Below are 13,548 nucleotides of genomic sequence, written 5' to 3'. Positions count from 1 at the left end.
GGCAAAAGCCCTTCATCAGGAATAAAGGCAGTGATCCTGAAGCGTGAAGAGATAAACTAGGAGAGAGTGGGGGTGGGGAGAGAGTAGCATAGAGTACAATGGGTGAGTGGGGGAGGAGATGAAGGTGATAGGTCAGGGAGGAGAGGGTGGAGTGGATAGGTGGAAAAGGAGCTAGGCAGGTCGGACAAGTCCGGACAAATCATGGGGACAGTGCTGAGCTGGAAGTTTGAAACTAGGATGAGGTGGGGGAAGGGGAAATGAGGAAGCTGTTGAAGTCCACATCGATGCCCTGGGGTTGAAGTGTTCTGCGGTGGAAGATGAGGCGTTCTTCCTCCAGGCGTCTGGTGGTGAGGGAGCGGCGGTGAAGGAGGCCCAGGACCTCCATGTCCTCGGCAGAGTGGGAGGAGGAGTTGAAATGTTGGGCCACGGGGCGGTGTGGTTGATTGGTGCGGGTGTTCCAGAGATGTTCCCTAAAGTGCTCTGCAAGGAGGCGCCCAGTCTCGCCAATGTAGAGGAGACATCTCTGGGACACCCGCACCAATCAACCACACCGCCCCGTGCCCCAACATTTCAACTCCTCCTCCCACTCTGCCGAGGACATGGAGGTCCTGGGCCTCCTTCACCGCCGCTCCCTCACCACCAGACGCCTGGAGGAAGAACGCCTCATCTTCCGCCTCGGAAACTTCAACCCCAGGACATCGATGTGGACTTCAACAGCTTCCTCATTTCCCCTTCCCCCACCTCATCCTAGTTTCAAACTTCCAGCTCAGCACTGTCCCCATGACTTGTCCGGACTTGTCCGACCTGCCTAGCTCCTTTTCCACCTATCCACTCCACCCTCTCCTCCCTGACCTATCACCTTCATCTCCTCCCCCACTCACCCATTGTACTCTATGCTACTCTCTCCCCACCCCCACCCTCCCCTAGCTTATCTCTTCATGCTTCAGGCTCACTGCCTTTATTCCTGATGAAGAGCTTTTGCCCGAAACGTCGATTTCAAAGCTCTTTGGATGCTGCCTGAACTGCTGTGCTCTTCCAGCACCACTAATCCAGAATCTATAACATCTTCAGCCTTGCTGTCCTCTCTCTCCGTAACATCTCCTACCTTGCTTTCCTATCTCATTAACATCTCCAGCCTGGCATTCCTATCTCTGTAACCTCTCTAGACTTGCTTTCCTTATCTCTGTAACATCTCCTGACTTATTTCCACTCTCTTGAAAATCTCCAGCCTTGCTTTGCTATCTCTGCAACATTACCAGAATGCTTTCCTATCTCTGTAACGTCTCTAGCCTCACTTTCCTATCACTGTAACATCTCTAGGCTTATTTCCTCTCTCTTTAAATTCTCCAGCCATGCTTTCCTATCTCTGCAACATGACCAGAATGCTTTCCTATCTCTGTAACATCGCCAGGTTTGCTTTCCTCTCTCTGTAACGTCTCCAGCCTCACTTTCCTATCCCTGTAACATCTCTAACCTTGCTGTCCTTTCTCTGTAACATCTCCAGCCTTGCTTTACACTCTCTGAAACATCGCTAGCCTTGCATTCCTATCTCTTTAACCTCTCCAACCTTGCTTTCCTCTCTCTGTAACATTACCAGAATGCTTTCCTATCTCTGTATCATCTCCAGCCTTGCATTCCTGTCTCAGTAATATCTCCAACCTTGCTTTTCTCTCTCTGTACCATCTCCAGCCTTTCTTTCCTATCTCTGTAACATCTCCAGACTTGCTTTTCTATCTCTGTGACATCTCCAGACTTGTATTCCCCTCTCTGTAACATCTTCAGCCTGGCATTCCTATCTCTGTAACATCTCCAGCCTTGCTTTCCTATCTCTGTAACATCTTCAGCCTTGCTTTCCTCTCTCTCCGTAATATCTCCTACCTTGATTTCCTATCTCATTAACATTTCCAGCCTGGCATTCCTACCTCTCTAACATCTCCTGACTTGCTTTCTTGTCTCAGTAATATATTCAGCCTTGCTATTCACTCTCTGTAACATCTCCAGCCTTGCTTTTCTATCTCTGTTATAACGCCAGCCTTGCTTTCCGATCTCTGGAACATCTCCACCCTTGCTTTTCTCAATCTGTAACATCTCCTGCCTTGCATTACAATCTCTGTAACATCTCCAGCCTTGCTTTCCTATTACTGTAACATCTCCAGGCTTGCTTTCCTCTCTGTGTGAGGTCTCCAGCCTTACTTTCCTATCCCTGTAACATCTCTAACCTTGCCTTCCTATCTCTGTAACATCTCCAGCCTAGATTTCCACTCTCTGTAACATCTCCAGACTTGCTTTCCCCTCTCTGTAACATATCCAGCCTAGCATTCCTATCTCTGTAGCCTCTCCAGACTTGCTTTCCTATCGCTGTAACATCTCCTGACTTGCTTTCCTATCACTGTAACATCTCCAGTCTTGCTTACCTATCTATGAACATCGGAGGAGAAATTGAGGACTGCAGATGTTGGAGATCAGAGCTGAAAAATGTGTTGCTGGAAAAGCGCAGCAGGTCAGGCAGCATCCAAGGAGCAAGAGAAACGAATTTTCGTGCATACGCCCTTCTTCAGGAATGAGGAGGGTGTGCCAAGCAGGTTAAGATAAAAGGTAGGGAGGAGGTACACGGGGGTGGGGCATTGGGAATGCGAAAGGTTGAAGGAGGTTAAGGTGAGGGTGATAGGCCGGAGAGGGGTGGGGGCGGAGATGTCGGTAAGAAGATTGCAGGTCAACATGGCGGCGCTGAGTCCGAGGGTTGGGACTTAGATAAGATGGGGGAGGGGGAATGAGGATGCTGGAGAAGTCTGCATTCATCCCTTGTGGTTGGAGGGTTCCTAGGCGGAAGATGAGGCGCTCTTCATCCAGGCGTCGTGTTGCCATGGTCTGGCGATGGATCAGGTCAAGGACCTGCATGTCCTTGGCGGAGTGGGAGTGGAAGTTAAAGTGTTCAGCCACGGGGCGGTTGGGTTGGGTTGGTGTGGGTGTCCCAGAGGTGTTCTCTGAAATGTTCCGCAAGTAGGTGGCCTGTCTCCCCAATGTATAGGAAGCCACATCAGGTACAGCGGATGCAGTAAATGATGTGTGTGGAGGTGCAGGGGAATTTGTGACGGATATGGAAGGATCCCTTGGGGCCTTGGAGGGAAGTGAGGGGGGAGGTGTGGGCGCAAGTTGTGCATTTCTTGCGGTTGCAGGCAAAGGTGCTGGGAGTGGAGGTTGGGTTGGTGGGGGATGTGGACCTGATGAGGGAGTCGCGGACGGAGTGGTCTTTCCGGAACGCTGATAGGGGTGGGGAGGGAAATATATCCTTGGTGGTGGTGTCTGTTTGGAGGTTGCAGAAATGACGATGGATGATGTGATGTATGTGGAGGTTGGTGGGGTGGTAGGTGTGGACCAGTGGGGTTCTGTGCTGGGGTCTATTGGAGGGGCGGAGTTCAAGGGCCGAGGAGCGGGAAGTGGAGGAGATGCGGTGGAGAGCATCGTCAACCACGTCTGAGGGGAAATTGTGGTCTTTGAAGAAGGAGGCCATCTAGGTTGTTCAGTATTGGAACTCGTCATCCTAGGAGCAGATGCGGGGGAAGCGAAGGAAATGGGAATATAGATGGCGTTTTTACAGGGGGCAGGGTGGGAGGAGGTGCAATCTAGGTAGCTGTGGGAGTCGGTTGGTTTATAGTAAATGTCCGTGTTGAGTCGGTCGCCCGAGATAGAAATGGAGAGGTCTTTTTAACATCTCCATCCTTGCTTTCCACTCTCTGCGACATCTCCAGCCTTGCTTTCCTATCTCTGTGACATTACCACAATGATTTCCTATCTCCAGCCTTACATTCTTGTCTCAGTAATATCTCCAGCCTTGCTTTTCTATTTCTGCAATGTCTCCAGACTTGCGTTCCCCTCTCTGTAACATCTCTAGCCTTGCTTTCCTATCTCTGTAACATCTCTAGCCTTGCTTTCCTATCTCTCTAACATTACCAGACATACTTTTCTATCTCTGTAAGGTCTCCAGACTTCCATTCCCCTTTCTGCAACTTCTCCAGCCTTGCTTTCCTCTCTCTGTAAGACCTCTGGCCTGGCTTTCCTATCTCTATGACATCTCCAGACTTGCATTCACCTCTCTGTAACATCTTCAACCTTTTTTATAAAGTTCTCAGTATCTCGGATGATCGGGAACGCATTCAGCTCCAGCTCCTGAACGCGGTCTCCCAGGAGCTGCAGCTAGGTGCACTTCCCACACACGTGTACTCATCAAAAAATTGAAATCTCCCTTAACTCCCACATCCTGCAGGAGGAACATGCGACTGCCCTAACTGCCATCTCGACTGCTGTAAGACTAGAGTTAAAAGGAGTTTACCTGAACTTATCGGCACCTTTTGCTGAGCTGCTGCTCACTGAAACCGCTCAAATCAAAGCACGATGACCTACTCTGATCCTGATAGCATATCAATGGACCGCTCCACATTTAGTTTTGGCGAGAGTAGGCGGGAAGTTACTACAGTGATGTAGTGAATGGGTCTTGAGCACTCCTTCACACAACACACATAATGACCTTTTCGTCAGTGCAGGTCACTGCTTGACCTTGGAAGGTGCCTTACTGAGGTCTTCCTTCTGGTCGTGGTAACTGCGCTGATGCAAATACTCCCCCGACATCCAATCCGCGTTGTCGCAGTCCTCTGGCATTTTCTGTCTATTAGTACTGCATTTCTGAATACCTTGAATCTCTTGATTGCATTCCAAACTGTGTCTCACTCCCCAGGGAGAGAGGTTGAAATCCCACTGATTACAGGCTATTTGAAAAAAACGTTTACCATTGGACATATGAGCGACACTCTGCTGATCCACTCGTTGATTCTGCTTTTCCTTTCAATTTGTATATATTTATTCTGACAACTCTCCATTCCACTTTCCTGCATTTTCCCCGTAACCGTTGTTTAAAAATCTGATCTTCTCAGCCTTGAAGATATTTAGTGATCCAGCTTCAACAGCCTTCACAATTTTCTACAGTTGTTTCGCTCCCACTTGGTGGTTTTTAAACCCATGGCTTTTTTTTCTAGCACTGTGTGGAAATTGAACCTACGTTAAATGCTGTCCTATTCGATCACACCACCTCTGTGACCAAATGCAAAATCAAAAACGCAAAGTTTAGGAGCCTGCAATCTCTTCCCTCATCTTCCAAATCAGCATAAGGTACAGTTCATCGGGATCTAGGGATTTGCCCGCTTTTTATCCTGCATAAACTTCCAATTCTTCCTCAGCTTGTCAGCTTGTGTGTCAATTTGCTCAAAGCACTCTAATAGGGACTGACAGTGAATCCAGGAACTGCTTCTCCAAAGTGAAGACCGATATGTAATACGTGTTTAACATATTCTCTGGCTCTGTGCACAGATTGCTTCCTCGGGCCTTAATACTCCCTATTGTTTCTCTTGTTAACCTCTTGCCCTTAATAAACCGATAAAATGTCTTTGGATTATTGAGCCTATTGCCTGCAAATGCTTTTGGTAACCCCCTTTTTGTTCTTCTACTAACCTTCTTGGGTTTCGCCCTACACGTTCACTGCTCTTCTGGCACCTATTTTTGTATCTGCTACGTATTGATATAAGAAGTTCTCTGGAATAAATGTAAAGATATGTTTCCCCTCTTAAAAAACGTTCACTGCCCTAATGAATGTTTGGAATTGAAATGCCTAAATACAATGATCCTATTATTGGATTTACACAACTCAATGAATTGGTTAGATGTCTGCTCCTGTACACATGTGGTAGGAGCAACAGTATATATCTGCAACAGCCTTGAGGGCTGAACTGAGGAACAACGAATGGCGTAGGGGCATCAGTTGGCCATTTGGCTGTACCATTCAGAATGCTCATGGCTGATCTAAGTGTGTCTGTCTATCCGTCTCCTGTCTGTTCCCAATAAACGTTGACTATCCTGTCCAGCAAAGATCAGTCAAGCTCACACTTATGCACTTAATGGTAAGGTCATCGGGTTTGTTGCTGAACAAAGAGGCCTTGAAGTGCAGGTTCATAGTTCTTTGAAAGTGGAGTCGCAGGTAGATAGAACAGTGAGGAAGGTGTTTGGTATGCTTTCCTTTATTGGTCAGAGTATTGAGTATTGGAATAGAGAGGTAACGTTGCTGCTGGACAGGACATTGGTAAGGCAATTGTTGGAATATTGCGTGCATTTCTAGTCTCCTACGTATTGGAAAGATGTTGTGAAGCTTGAAAGGGTTCAGAAAAAAATTACAAGGATATTGTCAGGGTTGAAGGATTTGAGATATATGGAGAGGCTGAACAGTCTGGGGCTATTTTCCCTGGAGCGTCGGAGGCTGAGGTTTACAAAATTGTGATGGGCATAGATAGGATAACTAGACAAGGTATTTTCCCTGGGGTCAGGGAGTCCTGAACTAGAGGGCATAGGTTTAGGTTGAGAGGGGAAAGATATAAAAGAGAACTAAGGGGCAACATTTTCACGCAGAGGGTGGTACGTTTATGAACTGAGCTGCCAGAGGATGTGGTGGAGGTTGGTACAATTGCAACATTTAAGAGGCATTTGGATGCGTATAAGAATAGGAAGGGTTTGGAGGGATATGAGCTGGGTGCTGACAGGTGGGACTAGATTGGGTTGGGATATCTGGTCGGCATGGACGGGTCGGACCGAAAGGTCTGCTTCCATGCTGAATATTGCTGTTACTCTACGACTCTATAAAAGAGTCTTCAATGCTCCCTGAGGTTGAGGACATCACAGGTAGCACAACACTAAAGTGAAAGGGACGTCCTTATTTCTTTGTGAGACCTGTTATTTTAAAACTGAACATCAAATCACCACCTCTTTTCAGAAATAAGGAAAGAGTAATTAGGAATAAACATAAACCATTCCGGACTCCAAACCTATCCCACATTGCCACTGACCCTTTCGAATTGAATATATATCAAACCCAGCCTCTGTTGCTGTCTCAGGAAGAGAGTACCTGATAGCATAACACCACATGAGCATGAAAAATGTAGCAGAATGAGGCCATTCGGCCCATCAAGTCTGATAAGCCATTCAATCATTTCTTATATGTCACTCAACGTCATTCTCCTGCCTTCCCCCGAGAATCCTTATCGTCTTAAATCAAAAACTTATCTATTTGTGTCTTAATGACACTCTTATCTGCTTGTGTGTGATTGTGTGTGTGTGTCTGTGTGTGTATCCCCATTTGCTTGTAACCTGTGTATTTGTGCGTCTATCTGTCTTTTTGTGTATCAGCCTGTGTGTTGTATCTGTGTTTGTGTCTATTTGTGTGTGACTCTATATGTCTTTGTGTGTTTCTACGTGTGAGTCTGCCTATCCCCTTGTATGTATTGTGTTTGTTCGTATGTTGGGGTGTTTACCAATAATTCTGTGTATTTTAATGTCTGCATCTGTAGTTTTTGGGGGGAAAGTGAAAGGATTGTCGTTGGAACTGCCAGTGGGTTTAATGTGAGAATTATCTTTGACTGAGCACTGCTCCTTAATTGGTCAGTGGGATATGGATGTTTCAGAAACTCCACGCAAGCTATCCCAGTCCACTCCATCTTGTACTATGGCGGGTGAGGGAATGGATATTGGGAACTCCACCACCCGGCTTGGCCATTTCTGTCCGATTCCAGGCTGTTTCTCTTGGAATGGGAGAAAGGGAGGGAGGAAGTGAGGGCAGGAGTGGGTGGCCCTGCAGTTAGTGCTGGTGTAGGTGGGGCTGGGGGGAGTTGTGAGTTGTCCGGAATGAGTCAGCCGACAGTTTTGAATCCATATAGTATTATCTGTATTATTAGTGTGGGGTGTATTGCGTAGGTGACACAGAAAGTGTGGGAAGGAAGTTGCTGAATTCAATAGTGAGCGTGGAAGTGCCTGAGCCTTATTTGGAAATAGAGCATGAGGATTGTCTGGGGGTAGGTGCTATAACAGATACACAGTGAGTGTGAGGGATCAGAGAGAATATTCTTTGTCCTGACAGAGTGGGAAGGTTATTGATGCTTGTCCTGTATTTCTTCAGATCATCTCCGTGTCGAGGTGAGCCTCCCTGAATGTCTTGTCCAAGTCTCTCATTAATAATGACACAGAGCTCTCCCTCAGATTCCACAGAATCAGTTTAGCTGAAGCTTAAAAATAGCAAGGAGAAGCAAATGTTGGTGTGTTATATATTGAAACCAAAACGGTTGCAGGAAATCTGAGCATCATATGTTTTGGAAATTAGATATACAAGTATCATGGATACTGCAGTTTGTTGGTTGGTCTCAAGTTGTGTCTAAACTGCATTAACTAAGTGACTGCTCCCGCTGTGAAAAGTAAATTCTGTAAGTGCATATGAGATGGGTTGAAGAGTATGTTGTGAAGCAAACTAGAGAGCAGGTTATTTTGGATTTGGTGTTGTGTGAGCAGAAGGATGAATTAATAACCTTGCTCTGAAACAGCTTTTAAGTAATAGTGACATTAATAAGGTGCATTTTTCAGGGTGTCTGCATATAAAATAGAATGCTTGAACATTCTGGTCAAACATCATGGTAGCCTGGAGGGTCAAGTTCGCTCCAGTGAATTGGGAAAGTACAATATAACATTCAGTGGGAGATAAGCAATGGTTGTTAGAGTCATAGAGTCCGACAGCACGGAGATAGGCCCTTCGGCCCAAACTGGTCCATTCTGACCAAAATGTCCATCCACGGTAACCCCATTTCCCTGCCATTGCCCCGTATTTTTCTAATCCTTTCCTGTCCGTATATTTGTCCAAATGGCTTTTAAATGTTGCGAATGTTCCCGCCTCAACCTCTTCCGCTGGCACATCATTCCATATGTGTATCACCCCTGTGTGTAAAGCACTTAACCCTCAGGTTCCCTTTTATTGTTTCCCCTCTGACCTTAAACTGATGCCCTCTTGTCCGTCATTGCCTAACCCTGGGGAAAAAAAATTGAGTGCATTCACTCTGTCCATCTCTCCCATGATCTGATACACTTCTATCAGATTCCCCCTCAGCCTCATACATCTAAAGTAAAATGTCCTAGCTTGACCAACCTCTCCCTATATCTCAGACCGTTGAGTCATGAAATTTAGATTAGATTACTTTAGATTAGATTACTTTACAGTGTGGAAACAGGCCCTTCGGCCCAACAAGTCCACACCGACCCGCCGAAGCGTAACCCACCCATACCCCTACATTTACCCCTTACCTAACACTACAGGCAATTTAGCATGGCCAATTCACCTGACCTGCACATCTTTGGACTGTGGGAGGAAACCGGAGCACCCGGAGGAAACCCACGCAGACACGGGGAGAACGTGCAAACTCCACACAGTCAGTCGCCTGAGGCGGGAATTGAACCCGGGTCTCCGGCGCTGCGAGGCAGCAGTGCTAACCACTGTGCCACCGTGCCGCCCATCAAACATGGGCCGAGTCCTTTGCAACATCCTTGTAAATTTCTTCTGCACTCTTTCCAGTTTAATATCATCCTTCACATAGCAAAGTGAACACAACTGAACATAACGCTCCCAGTATGGTCTCACCATAATTCTGTATAACTGCAATGTAACTCCATAATTTACATACTTAGTGATATACACTGATGAAGGCCAGTGTGCCAAAAGCTTTCTTCACTGCCCTGTCTACCTTTGAATCAACTTTCAGAGAACCATGCAACTGAATTCCAAGGTCCCTCTGTTCCACTACAGCCCTTAGGACACAACTATTCACCAGGAAACTGCAACCTTGATTTGACTTTCTAAAATGCAAGAACGTACACTGATCTATATTAAAATCCCATTTGCCATTTCTCAGCCACTTCTCCAGCTGATCAAGATACTGCTGTATTGTCTGAAATTTCTGATAACATTCCTCACTCTCCATGATGCTGCTTATTTTCATGTCATCTTCAAACTTACAAATCATGCCTATACATTCCCATCTAAATTATAGATATATGTAATATGCAGTGGTCGCAGCACCAACCCGTGAGGCATTCCACTAGTCACAGGCCTCCAGTCTGACAAGCATCCTTCCACTATTACCCTCTGCTTCCTACCATCAAGACAATTTTGTATCTAATTTGGCAGCTCCTCCTAAATTTCATGAAATCTAACTCTCCAGCACAGCATACCATGTGGAACCTATTGAAGGCCTTTCTGGAATCCATATAGACTACGTATACCACCCTGCCCCCCTCAACATTGCTAGTCACATCATTAAAGAATTCGAACAGATTTGTGAGCCATGGTCTCCCATGCACAAAGCCGTGCTGAGTTTGATGATGGGCTTTTGCCTGAAACTTTGATTTTCCTGTTCCTCGAATGCTGCTTGACCTGCTGTGCTTTTCTAGCACTACTCTAATCTTACTCCTAATCACACCCTGTCTTTCCAAATGCATGTATATCTTATTTCTCAGAACCTTTTCCAGTAAGATACCTACTACAGATTTTAGGTTTACTGGTCTATAGTTCTCAGGTTTTTCTTTGTAACCCTTCTTGAGTAGAGGGCACAGCTTTCGCTACCTTCCAGTGCTCTGGGACCTCACCCGTTGATCAGAGATGATGCAAAACTATCAGCCTGGGCTCCCACAATTCCTTTTCTGTCCTCCTGCAGTGTTCCTGAATATTTCTGGTCAGACCAGGAGATTAATAGAAATACAAAGTCTGAAAAATACGTCTCTTTATTTCAGGTACAAACACTAAAGAAAGGAAAAGTGACACAATGATGTTTAACATAACAAATTCGAAAATGTATTGATCATAGGAAGTGGCTTCAGAAGAATTTCAGTCATTTGGAAACCTGAGAATTTTCAGAAATTCACGATCCAGAAACGAGGGCCTTGAAACTGATCAGGAAATCAGAAAGAGAACATGAATGCTAACAAAAGAAACAAAAAACGCTGGATAAATCTACAATCTGTATTTCAAAGGAAACAAAATAAAAGCAAGGTCAAATATGGAAATTTGTAATTAGGAGAGGAGAGTTTATTGTGAAGAACAGGGAAATTGTCAAGAAAATAATCAGTTACTATGCATCTGTCTTCATGGAGGAAGATCCACAAATCACCCAGTAATACCCAGTGATATTGTGGGGCTTGTGCAACTAAAGACGTAAAGTCAATTTATATCAGTAACAAGGTAATATTTGAAAGTGTAACTGGATAGAGCATTGCTAAGTCTGACAAGCCTGATGTACTTCATATTAAAATGTCAGGCATAAATCAGTAATAGAAGTATTAAATGCATTGTCGAGACTGTTTTATTTTCCTGTGCATTCTGCAGAGGCCGGAATCCATTGCAGATAAATGGAAGTTAGTAAACGTGGTCCAAGCACTATAGATTAATGGAAAGGATCCAAGCATCTATAAAGGGAAGAAGACATAGTTTGGAGAACTGCCGACCAATTAACTTCACATTTGCAGGGAAACTATTGGAATCTATTATACAGCGTGTGATACTGGATATTTAGAGATTAACAGCAACAATGGAGAGAATATGTATGTATTTCTGACATGTCTAACTAGATGTGCTATTGGTTGTTAGACTCCATCTACCACCACCTGAGAAAAGCAACAGCAACTGACTTCGCCACAGGAAATAACATCACCACAGGATTTGACATCAACAACCCAAAGAAACCCAAACATGCAAATAGAAAGCAGGAAATTTTAGGATTGCTTCGCAAGGGGTCAACTGAAGATGTTAAGTAATGAAACGTCTGGAAATGAACCTTCCAAACCTGCATCCATTGTGTACAGTGTTGGTGACCCAATCTGAGAAAGAATATACTGACCACAAAAAAAGTGCAATGGACGTTCTCCAGATTAATGCCACAGATGGCGAGGTTGCCTGATGAGGAAACTCGACCTATGTTCTCCAGAGTTTCAAAGAATGAGAGGTGGGTAACAGTGTAATTTGGAAAATTCACAAAACATATGACAATTTGGAAATTAACAGAATTATTCCCTGGCTGTCTAACCCACATTCAGGACAAATAATGGCAAGATAAGGGATTGGCCACTTAAGACCGTAATAATGAGGAAATTCATCATTTGGTGAGAACTGCCGAAAACAGGAGCATAGAAACCTGCTGGCAGGGTAAGATTAGGGAGAATCCCCAGATATTCTGCAAGTGTGTCAAGCAGGAAAGAATAACAAGGGAACAGGTAGGAGTCATTAGTGACTTGCCAAATCAACTTAGTGTAAGGAGACAGAGGGTAGTGGTTGAAAGCTGTTAGACTGGAGACCGGTGTCCAATGGTGTATCACAGGGATCAGTGTTGTGTCCCTTATTATTTGTGATTCGGATGTGCTGGTGTTGGACTGGGGTGCACAAACCTAAAAATCACATAACATTAGGTTATAGTCCAGCAGATTTATTCAGAGGCACGTGCTTTCAAAGTGCATAACACCTGATGAAAAAGCAGCCCTTCGAAGCTAGTGCCTCCGAATAAACCTGTTGGACTATAACCTGGTGTTGTGTGAACTATAACCTTCTTATTTGTGGTACCCATAAATGATGCAGCTTTGAATACAGACGGGGTTGGCGGGTGTATGACAACTAAGTTTGTGTTTGATACAAAGATTGTCCGGGTGGTTGGCAGTGAGGAGGAAGGCCTTATGTTACAGGAAGATACAGATGGAATGGTCAGATGGACTGATCAATAGCAGATGGATTGTAACCCTGATAAATATGAGGTGATACACTTTAGAAGAAGGAACCAGACAGGGGAGTACTCAATGAATGGCAGCACAGGAGGATGCTTAGAGGATGCTTCTCCACAAATCCCTGAATGTGACTAAATAGGTTAATACACAATTTGAGAAAGCATCGGAGACGTAAACATAACCTTTATTCATCAGGGCATAGATTATAAGAGCTATGCGGAACTTTGGTTTGGCCAAGATGGAATACTGTGTGTAGTTCTGGGAACCACACTACGGGAAGGGTCTGATTGTAGTGGAGGGGCTCAGAGGAGATTCACCAGGATGTTCCCAGGGATAGAGCAAATCAGCTATGGAGAGAGGCTGGATAAGCACGGGTTGTTTAGTTTGGAGGAGAAAAGGCTGAGTGGGCCGTGATTCGGAAGGATAGTATTCCGAGGGACATGGATAGACAGCAGCTGTTCTTTTCAGTCAAAGGACCAAGAACAGTGGAGCACATTTAAAAGTGAAGGGTTTGAGATTTGGAGAGGAATTGAGGATTGTTTTTCACCCAGAGGGTGTTGGGGTCAGGAATGCCCTTCCTGAGAGAGGAGTTGTCATGGTAACTTCACAACCATTAGAAAATACACGGCTGTGCAGTTGAACTGCCATAAGATTCACGGCTTGTGTCGGAAAGTGGGGCTAATGTAGACCGTGCTGTATTTCTGATGGTACAAAGTCTGTGCGTCTGTGTTTGCATGGCTGTGAAAGGTCAATCATTGAGTAGCTTAAGATAGGAATTGATGGGCTTCTGAAGAGTATATTAAAAGGGGTTTTAAGATTGAACTTGTAATATCTTCTGAAAATATGTCAATGGCAAAATTAAGGGAAAAAAGGTGCAGCTTTCTTACAGTCTGATACCAGAGAATTGAGGACAGGGAAAAGGCAGAACTA

This window comes from Chiloscyllium plagiosum, unplaced genomic scaffold (genome assembly GCF_037043375.1).
Source record: "Chiloscyllium plagiosum isolate Xiang-an unplaced genomic scaffold, Cpla_swu_hap1 HiC_scaffold_36, whole genome shotgun sequence".
NCBI lineage: Eukaryota > Metazoa > Chordata > Chondrichthyes > Orectolobiformes > Hemiscylliidae > Chiloscyllium > Chiloscyllium plagiosum.
Note: the sequence above shows the minus strand (reverse complement) of the source record.